At 43.5% G+C, this 13,022-nt stretch overlaps 1 protein-coding gene across 2 annotated transcripts in view; it reads left to right on the top strand.

Moving 5' to 3' along the window:
• Positions 1-13,022, top strand: part of LOC111671543 (nuclear receptor coactivator 3-like) — a 58,168-nt gene that overhangs the window by 26,187 nt on the left and 18,959 nt on the right. For both annotated transcript variants that reach the window (XM_023428663.2, XM_023428664.2), the window contains exon 2: positions 4,925-5,013. The gene's annotated coding sequence lies outside the window, so the exon portion shown is untranslated. The remainder of the gene's footprint in view (positions 1-4,924; positions 5,014-13,022) is intronic.

Here is a 13,022-nt window from a genome sequence, read left to right as displayed (position 1 = left end):
TATCTATATTATCTATGTAGCCCACTGTGTACCACAGATAACCCCAAGTCAAGTGTCTCAGCTGACACTTTTCAGCTGTAGACAACTAAGTTCATCTGTAGAATTAAGAATATGAACAGGAATAAAGCAATGTCGAGGACTCGCAGTGTCTGTGCAAAGCGATCCCCCCATTTTTTGATCTTCAAGTGTGGTCTTCTAGTATTTATACTTAGTGAATTCTAAGAGAAGAAAATTGCCTGTTTTATTACATTGAGTGTCAGCCTGTACTCAAAGCAGATGTTGCACCGTAAAGTCATTTTAAAGTGGCCTCGAGCTGTTATTGCAAAAACCTGATACAATAATTTTTCTTCCATTTCTTTTTATGGTCACTTCTTTTCATCAGTGTGTCCTCTCTGTGAGTTTAGTTAGCTCCTGCAGATTCATTGTTGTGTAGTGTAAGCGTGGTGCTGTGCGCTGTGAGTTTGGTTTCCTCTACCTTCTTGGAAAGGATGACTCATGCAAACGCCTGTTTCCTTTTTTGAATATGTAAATGCATGTTTGATGGCAGCCTACAGCAGACACACCCTGGATGGCTGGATGAGTTTTAGTTTTAGACCTGCCTGGCCTATTTCTGCCCTGAGCCAGATGCTTTCCCTCTGCTTTTCTTCATCCTCCACCCCCTCTTATCCCTGTCTGAAGTGTGAAGTTTGAAGCAGCAGGCTGTGTGCTATGATAGTGGTAATTGGTCTAAAGATGGAAAGTTCACTCTCACTTTGTCACTGAACTAAGAAGCAATTTGTTTTCAATGAGTGGTTTTTTTTAGCCCGGTTAGTTAAGAACAATATAACATCAAAGCACTATTTAACAGCAAAGAAAAGAGGGGTGTGGATGATGGAGACAGTGGAGAGACTGGCACTTATTGTTCCGAGTGAAAAGCAACGCTCTGTCTTGCACAAGTTCATTTTAGACGGCGCAGGGTAGCTGAGAATGGCTCCCCTCTTTGGTACCCCCTCGTCTGTGGAGGCAAGCTTTGGACTCAGAGTTTTTTATTAGCCTCTGTGGTCTGATTTGTTTAAGGGGAGGCAAGGTGCCAAGATGTGGCTCGGCTCCTATTTTGCTCCAGTGTGAGTGCTGGATTTGTTGGAGGGGGACTGGGCGAAGCAAAACTAAAGCAGAGTCACCCAAAGAACGAACACACACACACACACACACACACACACACACACACACACACACAGTGTACTTTTATGCATTCTTCACTGTGCTGTTGTGTATGCTGGCTAGTGCACACAATTTCCCTTATTCACAGTCTTTACAGAAGACAGACGCATAGAGAGAAAAATCCTGTTATAGAAAGAAGAAGAGAAGGGGGTGAAGAGAGGGAAAAGAATTAAGCTCACAAAGAACAAACTTGTGGATCTGCTTGAATTTCATTTGGCTATCCATGAGTCGCCTCAAGATGTTTCTTAAAGGCACAGATCCTTTTGGCTGGGTGTGAATGTTTTTTCAAAGGGTGTGTCCAACACTCACCTGTCGCGTTCTAGGCTGTGTTGTTGGTATATTCAAAGAAAACTCAATTTAATATGCATAGGGTCGGTTGCCCGGTCAACAACTATCTCATGTAAAAGGATGTGTCTTCACCAGCGTTGGCTTTATATGTTTGTTTATTTTTTGTGAGCTCCTTTCAGTTCATACTAACCAAAATCTGACCTGGGAGCCTAGATAGTCCAAACTAGGCTGTGCTTTGCCAACGCAGGGAATTTGAACATGACTTTGTTTGCAACACAACATCTGGTAAGGTGCCTCATTAACTGATCACTGTATTGCAACATTTTACATCACAATAGTAGCAATGAAAGATAAAATGATTGCCCACTTGTATTCATTGTGATAGGGTCCGGATATGACCCCGTTCTGTTGCTGCAGGTATTATGTCTTGTCTCAGTCTAATTCCTGAATGGCTATCAGCTCTGATTGCAGGCTCCTTTTTTGGAGGTCAGGTCTTTTTTAATTTTAAACATACATTAATGTTCGGTTTGGGTTTGATTTCATGAGTCTGTTTCAGATGAGGAACTAGTTTAGAGTTTACTACCTCAGATCCTCTGCTTGACAAACATCACACACTGACTGATTAGTGTCTTACAAATCCGGATCGGAATGGACTTTGTTACCAAAAGAAAAAAAGTTGTTTCTCTCTCTCACGCACTCAACAATATTTACAGTTAGTCTACCAGTTTTCTTCCTGGTTCAGCTGAAGGTGACAGATGAGTACGTGTGTGTGGATTCACCATGTGTATGGCATTAGTGCTGTTTATTGGCTGTGTGCAACTTTATAGTGATCACTGACACACTCTCTGAGAAAGTGTCCAGTCCGTCATACTCTGTTTCTGCCAAGCACGTGGCTGCGCTCGGATTAACAGGAACAACACACACTTAACAACACAGCACAGTGGCTCGGCGAATGTGCAGTAAACGTACTGTATATGTGGAGCTCAGCTTGAGGACCACTGGCAGCAGAGGACAGGTCGATGTAGATCACCAGTGACGGGTTGTTGATCCCAGAAGGAAACTGGTTTCTCTGCAGTTGTTATTTGTTCAGATCATGGCCCCGACTACTGAGAAACTGTGATACAGTGAAAGATTTGGTAAATTAGATAACATTGATCAAACACAATAATTGTTTTTAAGCCAAAGTTTGGCTAAATTAGCAGCTTTAACAGAGGTGTGATGAGTTTCAGGGTGATATAAGGCAACTTTTAGGAACAGAGAAGAGGCCCAGCAAACCTTGATTCATCAGCTGTGAGTCCTTCAATATTATCTTGCGTGGAAAGAGGAAGAAAGTCAAAATCAAGTAGCCACTGACTTAAATCTTACACTCTGACTCTCATGCTTGCACAGCTTTGAAATGCTGAATTGTCATTGCGATCATTTATATCATGACGTTAATGTTTTCTGTATGAGCATTCACAGTAAACTGTGAACTCTGGTTGCATCTGTATTGAGACTTTAAACTGTGCAGCTTTAACAAGTGGAAGATACTGTTATGTAAGATATTTATTGTGTTTGTTGAAGTGCACAGATGAAATACAAGGGCACAAACATTTCATACAGTTAAAGGGTGAAGGCTTGTTTAGACCTCGGATGATGAGTTGTTGAATAGCGTGAGGAAATAAACAGACGTGGTGAAAGGTGGAGAACGGACTGTGAAAAGGCCTCGGCAACTGCGAGCTCAAGATTTCTCCATTTACTCAACCTCTGTATCTTAAGCTCATTCACACTGCTTTCATATTTAAGGCTTTACGCTGGTGTGAGCGGCACCATGTGCTGTAAACTACGTTCGCCCTGGCTGTGTCAAAGTGAGCACAAAGAGCACTAATGATTGCACTGGAGGGTCTCTTGTCCCTGCTCATGGACGCCGCAGAGCACTACTTTTTATTTTTCCCCAACTTGTGCACAAAAAAATGGAGTCAGTTACTCTTTGTCACAGCTGAGCTATTAATTCTTCCTGTTTAAGCAGTCGCTCTCCGGCACTATTTTTCTCCCCTTTCAATTAATAGGAAACACATTGGTCGAAGGAGGGTCTTTGTTGGTGTGTGAGAGTCCATACATCATCTAAACTAGAGCATGCACCCCTCCTCCTCCTCATCCTGCCTCCTAACACACACACACACACACACACACACACACACACACACACACACACACACACACACACACACACACACACACACCAACAGCCCCCATCTGCTCCCAATCATGGGTGCAGCCAGCGGTCAGGTTGCTGACGGTGAAAAGTGCACAGGCACGCGCTTACACACACACACACACACACACACGCTCACACATGTAAATATACACAAGATAGGCACGCTAAGCATGAGGTGAACCACACACACATGCACACACGCGCAATCAAACTGAACTGAGAAACGTGCGCTCTGACACGACACTCTCACACATCCACTTTATAAAAATGAAAGAAAACCTACTTTCTATCTCCTTCTCTACACACACACACACACACACACACAAACACACACACACACAGACACACACACACACACACACAATGAGGCACAGTGACAGCTGAACATGAGACATCCTGGCGGCGTGCTTCACTGATGACAGGGTGTCATGGAAACGCCCAGCGTTCTCCATGGTTACGCACTCTTTACCCCCCACAGGATACTCTCTTATGATTGTTCAGACAGAACACTTGAACTACTACAACAACTCAGCGTGTCCAAAACACACGCACACACATGCACACACACACACATAAATTGTTTCTTATCAGGATCTAAATGGACACAAATTAGCCTATTATGTGCTTTTGGGATTAGAGCGATGATTCAGCCTAATAGTCTGTTTTCGTACTCTTGCTCCAAGTCCATAAAGCTTGAGAGATATTTGCCAATAAAGGCTTTACGTTTAAATCCGGTTGTATGGGCCTTGAGTGCACATTTAATGGGAAAGACGTAGAAGCACTTTATTTTACCTTTCATACTGTAGATAGAGCAACTAGCTGAACTGTGGATCACATGCTGTCGTCACTTTCGGGTTTCAACCATTTGGTTTCCTGTAAAACTTGTGTCTCAACAACCCTTTTCATATATATGTGTGTGTGTGTGTGTGTGTGTGTGTGTGTTTGTAGGTACGTGTGGCTGGTCTGGCTGTGGGAGCGATCTGTGTGTTAATGCAAATGCACAGGAGCCATGATATGTTTGCTCTGTACGCGTGCACCCGTAATAAAGACAAAGGCACATAGTGAAGCACGGCTCCCTCACAGTTCCTTCTGCTCATTAAGCTGTTAATGCAGCTTCCTGTGCATGTGTCTTCAGGCCTCTGATTAATAATGCTGCTTGTTATTCATTAATATCACCATAATGAACGTGCACTGGTGAGCATGATTGTTAAACTTTTTTTTCTTTTTTTCCCTCTCCAGACGCCGTTGACCAGGCCATATAGGACCACACCCCCATAGTGAAGGGGAAGGGGGGATCTGATCGTCCATCACCTCGGCTCCGTCACAAGGTGGGCTAACATCCCATATGGTTGGCATGGAAACGGCCTGCTGGGTTTAGGTTGAGCAGTTTGCCACAGACAGTTTCTTGTTGTTGCCACATTCTTGCAACATCCTCTTGACCTGAACGCAGAGAACAGTGTGTGTTTTCCAAAGCAAATGTTTTATGGAGGTGTTTTGTATTTGAGGTTTGGATTCTGGATTTTGGAAGATGGAATAGTTTGCGGAGAGAGAGTGGTGGCAGCAGCAGCAGCAACAAGAGGGGAAACAAAGGGGGTTGAGCGAGTGATTTTCAGGCAGATGAGAAAATGAAGAGTGGGAAGACAGCAGCGAGACAGGAGGAGAAGTCAAATTATTCTTTATGCTCTACCTGCCACAGAGGCTGAAAGAGAACATTCATCTTCTACCCCTGTCCGCAGGTGACGACAACTACGCACACACACACACACACACACACACACACACACACACACACACACACACACACACGCCCACACACGCACACACACGCACACACACGCACCCAGACTTAACCACACTCTCTTTCGTTCACGTGCATTCTCACACATGCTTCTGCAGACGTGCTGCTGTTGCACAGATAGCAGGAGCGATTGTGTAAGTCGTGAGGTTCTTTTAGAAAGGGGGGGGGGGGGCGGAGAGCCCAAGTCCAGACAGAGGAGATACTGGACATGAACAAGAAGAAAACCACGGAGGGTGAAGATGAGGAAAGGGCAGGTCGCAAAGTGGATGGAGTTATTTCTGGTGCTCAGGGCTCCCAAAAGTATAAATCCCATTCATTTCTCTGCAAAGATAATGTCACTGGAACTCTTCTTATGCTTGAATGGGCACAAAATTCTCCTGGTTGAATCATCAGTGCAAAAGTTGAGCAACTGCATTAGAAAACATCTGGTTCTTAAATAAAAAGTCAATGGAACAAGACTGTACAGTTATTAATGGAGGGCTGAACTCCACAGTCACACTGTGTAGAAACCTGATTACACATTCAGCAGATCACATCATTTTTACTTTTGGATTTTGAGTCAGTTTTGGTTGAATTTGGCAGATATGATGCAGTGTTTTAAAACCAGCTCAAATTCATGCCTTCGCCTCCATAGCCAATGGAAGCTGAGGCTCATGGGTATTGTAGAATGCAGACTATCCACTGGACTTGAAACAGTTACTTGATTTAATTAATTAGTCTATCAGCTAAAAAATATATTTGTAATTAACAGTAAAATCAAGAAAATAATTGTCAGATAAATCGACGTTGCATGCCAAACTAACTCAGAAACAAAGTTGAAATAACTCAAACTGATGATGGTCAAAACTAGTGTTGTTCATAATTAACAGCTTAACCATAAACTGATAATAATAATTTTGACCGATTAATAGGTTAAACAGTTAAAATATCGTGGGACATCAGTACCATTTGAGTGGATATCCTCTGCCTTGGGTCTGACAGTTAACAGACGGCACACAAGACTAATCCCACAGCCCGTTGACATGTTGCCATTTCTGAATAAAAACCAGTAAACAAGCCGTCCCCTATGCTGAGGACTGAGTTAGGCCTGCCCAGTTTATTTTATTTTGGGGTTTGGTGCCAGTGTAACTCCGTGTTGCACGAGCATTAGCCTGGCTGTTCACACTAGAAGCTCATCTCTCCACACTGGTCAAGAAGCGATGAGGGGCTTCTTTCTTGCGTGCGTAAAGTGCGTGTATGTGTGTGTTTGTGCGTGTGCGCTCATCTGTCTCGCTGTTTGACTAGACTTGAATCTTCAATGTTAAGGGCCACTGAGGATATCATTAAGGTAACACTGAAAGGGAGTTTACAGTCAGGAAAAATACTTCTGAAATCTATTCCACTGGGTTTGTCCAGCTTAAGTCAGCAGAGGTCACAAGATTGGACGCCAGTCAGATCACACGTCAAACTGGGAGCCAATTTCTTCTTAATCCACCATTAACCAGTCAAGACTGTCTGTGGCTTGAGTAGTCAAAGCGAAGCAGCTGCAGCTCTTGTCATGTCACTGGTGTGAGTTTACAAGGCCAGACCAGGGCCGTGTGCCTCTGTTTTGTCAACAGAGATTATGAAAGAGCGGCTGGCAGGCAGGCGGGCAGCGGGGGAGGCAACAGCGGGGCTATTTGCATCACCCAGTCTGAGCACACCCGCCCTGCTAACTCTGTCACCTTCCCTCTCCCTCCCTCCCTCTCTCCCTTCCTCTCTGCTCCTCCCTTTTGTCGCTAGCACCCAGACCCTGTCCAGATCGTCCTGCCTTTACAGTCTTATCCTCCCAAAAAAGAAAGAGTGGAAACAGAGACGCTTGTCAAACAAACATGCAGAAATTTTGATGGCAGCCAGTGGGATAGTTTTGCCATCTAAGCATTTGAGAGGTAGTTAATGAATATGCCTATCCAAGCACTGCTTTACACAGACAACAGAAACCATGTTTCAGCTTTTCACTTAAATTTACAAAACTTTCTGTGCTACGCAGAAAACCATACGAGCTTCAGTTCAACCCTGAATGAAGCTGAAACATTGACTGAAGCCACTCTGGGGAATCCCAAGATGTTTCAGATGATATTTAGACGGGAATAAAACTGCCTGTCTACAGACTAAGTACAACAACAACAACAACAACAACAACAACAACAACAACAACAGATTAAAGATAGGTCTAGGTTGTATTTTTTTTTTTCTTGCTCATTTTTTTCTGTGCACTCATCATCAACCTCCGGTAACTCTTTCCGACACATTCTTATTTGTTGCATTGTGTGGTTTTTTTTTTTCCTCTGCTGTGACTCACTCTGTCGTGGGAGGTCTGTCGCCTCTCCACTTTGTTTTCAGTCTTCCCAAACCTCATTCTTTTGCTTTCAGTTTTTTACTGCTGTTCATCCATTTTAATTCTGTTCCCCTAGAGTCTGTGAGTTTAACTCACCAGTCTTATTGAAGCACTGCTCATCTTATTGCAAACATCTTTATTGAAGCAACAAACAAAAAAAAAAACACATTTCCAAGAGTGTGACTGAGAGAAAAGTAGAAAAGCGCAGTCAGTGAAAGCCATAATTGTGAAAGATTTCAAGAATTTGGTATTGTGTGACTTGAAAAATTCATCCATCCATTAGCTATACTGCTTATCTTTTTTTGAGGGTGGGCTTGTGGGCTGGAGCCAATCCCATTTGACATTGGGCGAGAGGCAGGGAACACCCTGAGAAGGTTGTCAGTCTATCGCAGGGCTGATTTGGATAAATTAAAGATAAATTCACAGGTGTTTCCAAAACTCCTGAAAAAAAATATAACTGGTCTAGTGTTCACAGTTTATACAATGAATATTAAATGATTGATATCCATGAAATGAATTGTTAATATTGAATGTTTAATCTACAAACTTTACAACCTTTTTCAGGGCTATTGTTAGAAACAATAAAATCTCTTTGCAAACTTAATTTTCCTTTGCTATGATAAAACAACATATGATTATTCAAAAACGAGACCTTGTAAGATTTCTGTTTCACTGTCAATGTGGCACAAGTCTGGATTGAATACAGCCAGACTAATGTAAAGGCTGCAGCAGCAACAAGGTTAAATATTCACAGAGAGAAATTAAATGCATGTTTAGTTTGCCTCCATTAAGATTACTGAAATGAATTTATCTCTTAATTATCTCTACTTAAATAAAATACAATCAGCTTAATGAACTATGCAGTTGATTTTGCATATTGAGGAGACTCTTCTCATGACAGATTAATCTATGAAAATGATTTCCCCCTTGCCATATGGGGCAAATAGGTAAATAAAATCAAAACACGCTCCCTATTTTCATCTTTCATCCATGCCAGCTGCATGATGGGGATTATAATGGGAGTTAAACTCAATGGAAAGGGCTGTAAATACACATTTTGGTATTTCTTGTGTGCAAGAAGAAACCTTGGCCTGATTGTGGGGTTAACGGGACGGTCAGGGGTTCAGCAAGAAGCATTTAGATTCATCTTCTGGGCACCATGAATGTTTCCAGTAAACTTCATAGAAACTTGTTTCAGATACCCTATCAAACAAAGTCTCAATTAAGGGCATATTCTGTCAGCCATTGTGTGAGAATTAGCTCTTCTACTGGTCAGCTCGCCATCTCACGTCCTGTAGCATGTGAACCTTACCGGGGTTGGATTGCATGCTTTTTATTATTATTATTTATTTATTTATGAGTTGAGCTGCTTCCTCTGGTTTTGCCATAAAGCCAGTCTGGTTCCTGGTGATCAGTGCTCCCACTGGGCTCCAGGGTCACTGGCAGGTTGCTGTCCTGTAGCAGACCTCAGGAGTTTAGCTTCACCCCAGGTGATGCCACAGCAGTGTTGACCTGAGTGATCCTCCTTTCACACTTGTCTAATGACCCGGAAAATATGTGGGTCAACTGTCGGCGTGAAGGTGGTGACCCCTTAAAATCACACAGGTCAAGATCAGGGTTGAGAAGCAGGTCAAACTTTACCCTGCTTAGTGTAAAAATCCAGTGTTGCTTTCCTGCATGGGTGTACTCACCTGTACCTGTCCACAGAGGAATAGAAGACTCTCTCATGATGGCTCTGGACCCCACAGTAAATGATTTGTCCTGTTCTTATTTGTTTTCGGGCCCAGCCACAAGCAGCTACTGCTCAGTGACCACTCTGATTATCGGCTTCCTATTCTGATGAATGCCTTCATCTTCAGCTATATGATTTAGTCTATAGACTAATGACATGCAGCCAATCAGAAGTAAATGAGGAAGTCGATTGGCCTGGGGAATGTGGTGCATGAGAATCAAAGTATGTTTCCATCATACACTATAATATTCTGAAGAGGGAGAAAGAGTGGTTTTAAGGGGTTATGTTAGAAAATAAATAGTTTGTACAATATGTCACCAAACATGTCGGAAGGCAAAAGCCGTTTTCCGAACAGCAGCACTCAAATGAAGGCTGGAAAACCTTCCATATCAGGTGGGTTTCCATCTACCTGTTTTTATGTGTATTTTCAATTTACACATAAAAAACACAAGAGTGGAAATTCGAACAAAATCTCTGAAGCAAGTTTTTATGCTTGGCTGAGGTGGAAAAAGTTCCTGTATCAATAAGAGCAAAATGTGACAAAGTGAAATGAAAACACGGTTAGCAAATTAATGATGATGAATATGAAGCATGTGACCTAAACATCCACTGTACTGTCATCCCTTTGCACCCTCTTCTTCTGCAGTGGTTATAATGTAAACAAACTGGATTTTTTTTTTTTTTTTAGATTTGATTTTTCAGATTTTCCCGAAATTTGGTTGAAATTTACCATACATTTGGAAGAAACTGCCAATGTATAGATAGATAGATAGATAGATAGACAGACATTTTCAGACAGTCTTTCCTGGCGATGCATGAAGTGGGTGTGAATGTCACATTGTCTGTTTTAGAAAGTTACACAAATTGTCGGATGCAGGTTTCCCATGCCGATGTCCAAAATGTCTGGGGGGTAGGGGGTTTCTGAAGCTGTTTGATAAGGGTGTGATGATTCTCAAACCACGATACAAACGTCCACGATTTCACGTTCTCGATACCGGAGGCCGGAACTGTGACACCTTTTGTCTATTCACATAGCGTACTGCCAACATTTTTGTTTTCATCATTTTGTACATCTTTTCAACATTGACACCCCAGCCAAGGCCTTTTTTAATTTCCAGCATTTCTATTCAAGTTTTCTTGAGCTCTAACGTGAAATGTTAATTCACAGACAGGTGCAGAAAAATTGACTAGCTATTTACTTTTTGCTCACTGTCTCACATCTATTGCATCTTAGTCTCTCTCCTTTGAATTGCCATCTTGCCATCTTTAAAGTGCCCATCACTCCTCTCCCTCTTGCTGCCCTCCATACTGCCATCTCCGTCTCCCATTTCCCTCTTTACGTGTCTCAATTCCGCTGCCCCCTGCTGCTGTATTGTACCCACCGCAGCCCCGCTGCCTCTGTGCCACCAGGCCCCATTGCCTGTGGCGTGTAATTGACTTTCTCCCTGCACTGGAAAAGCGGGCGGCCCGCGCCAGGCTGGAGGTGACCCATTTCCCTGGGGCATTCAGCAGCCTCCTAATCAACCATTCTCTGGGGCCGCCTCATTCACTCTGCAATTAGAGCAACTCTCCCTTTGAGAACTCCATCAATAGGCGGGCGGGCGGGCTCGATCGGCAGAATGCAAGGATGGAGTTTCACTCAAACACTTCGCTTTGGCTCTTTGAATTCTGAACTCTCCGACTTTGTACATCCCCCTCTCTGCTTTTTGCGGCGTTTCCCTTGTGGTAGGTTTCATCAGACAACAGCAAGCGGGGGTTTTGTCTAATGATGAGCAGCAGACGGGGAGGCAGGTAGATGGGCACACAGGGAGGCAGACAGGAGGATAGGCAAGAAGGGATGCAGGTAGGCAAGCAGACAAAGGCAACGAGACAGTCAGACAGACAGTCAGATGGGAGGGACTCAAGGGAGGGATTAAAAGAGAAATTTGAAAGAAACTCAAAGCAGGAGGGATTGAGCAAGAGGATCGGCGCATCTTCAGAGCACCTCTTGCTTTTAGAAGAAGATTCATGAGTATTTCCCGTTGTTGTCTTGCAAGGGAATACACTTGTTTTTCACCTGGTTTTTGGAAGACATGCATGAAAGCAGCCTTCATATTGATTCTCTCTCAATAAGGAGGTGTGTTTACTGCTTGTCTTAGTCGGATATGATCTTGTTGTGAGCCACAAGCACACAACTGCAGATTAGAACGTTCTCTGTCCAAAAACAAAAAATAAAAAAACAAACGCAATCAGACGTTTTCATGGCTTGCTCTGATCCCACAAGAAGGAGCCTGAGATGATGGTGCATGATGATTAAATAACAGGCCGGCATCGCTCCCCTGCCGTTGGCCTGATTTGCTATGCAGGAGAGGCAGTGCTCTGGTCAGAGGATAACCATGTAATCAATGGAATGAAAAAGCTGCTCTGGCTGTGAAGGTTAAGAGGGGTACTGGAGGCTTTCAGCCCACTCTGTGCGCCACACATGCATTCAAAACACACACCAGACAGTCTGAATGTTACATCTCCTCCTCTAATTCCTCCTCCTCTCACCTGTTCCCCTTCCCTCCTGTCTTTCTTTGACATGCCTTTATCTTTCTTTCTCTTGGCTCGCTCCCTCCCACTGCCTCCGCCTCTTTTCGCTCTGATTCCCCCCCCCCCTGTATTTTTTCTTCCTCTGCATTTTCTCTTTATATCCTCTGTCTCCCACTATATTTGTGCTCTCTCTCTCTCCCTGTCATTTACTTTCCTCTCATCCCTCCCTCCTTACATCCTCTTTTCCCTCCCTCCCTCCCTCCCTCCTACCTTTCCCCAGTGTCAGCTGCTGTCACTGTGGCAATGAAAGTGACCAATCAGAGCTCACTTCACAACACTGGCTTCTCCCTCCCTCCTTTATTCCTTCTGTTCCTTCCCTCTATTCCCTTCTCTTCCTCATTGTCTTCCTCCTCCTCTTCCTCCTCGTCTTCGCCTCCTTTTGTCCCATCTGCCTCTCTTCCCCACAACCTTTATCAGCTCACTTCCTGGAGACGAAATTTGATGCATTATGGGAGACAGACGGCTGTCTAACGGGGTTAGTTGTGCAGCATGGCTTATCATCAGAGACACTGCTAATCCTGAGTGTGGATGTGTGTGTGTGGATGTACCATATGAGCTAATGAACTCATACATGCACAGGCCCACACACACAAACAAACACAACCTCACATGCTCACTCTCATTTTCTCCAATGAGGAGGAGAAGGAGGCCGACGAGACATGTTTATGTTCGTGAGAGTCTGCCAGGAGAATAAGATTTGCATGATGTAAGCATATTTTACCCTGCTGTGTACTCTTTTGCACTTTACAACCTGCCTTTGTATTGGTGTTTTTTTGCTGAGTTCAAAAGGAAGATTCACATGTCTTCTTCGCTTCACAATAACCTATATAATAAGAGTGAAAAGGCTAATAGGGGCTATATAATCCCCTCTCTGTCTGTA

The sequence above is a fragment of the Seriola lalandi genome, unplaced genomic scaffold (genome assembly GCF_002814215.2).
Source record: "Seriola lalandi dorsalis isolate HSWRI2012SDOR001 ecotype SW California unplaced genomic scaffold, Sedor1 jcf7180002054884, whole genome shotgun sequence".
Taxonomy (NCBI): domain Eukaryota; kingdom Metazoa; phylum Chordata; class Actinopteri; order Carangiformes; family Carangidae; genus Seriola; species Seriola lalandi.
The sequence above is the reverse complement of the archived record's forward strand: the minus strand, read 5'-3'. Positions and strand labels throughout refer to the sequence as shown.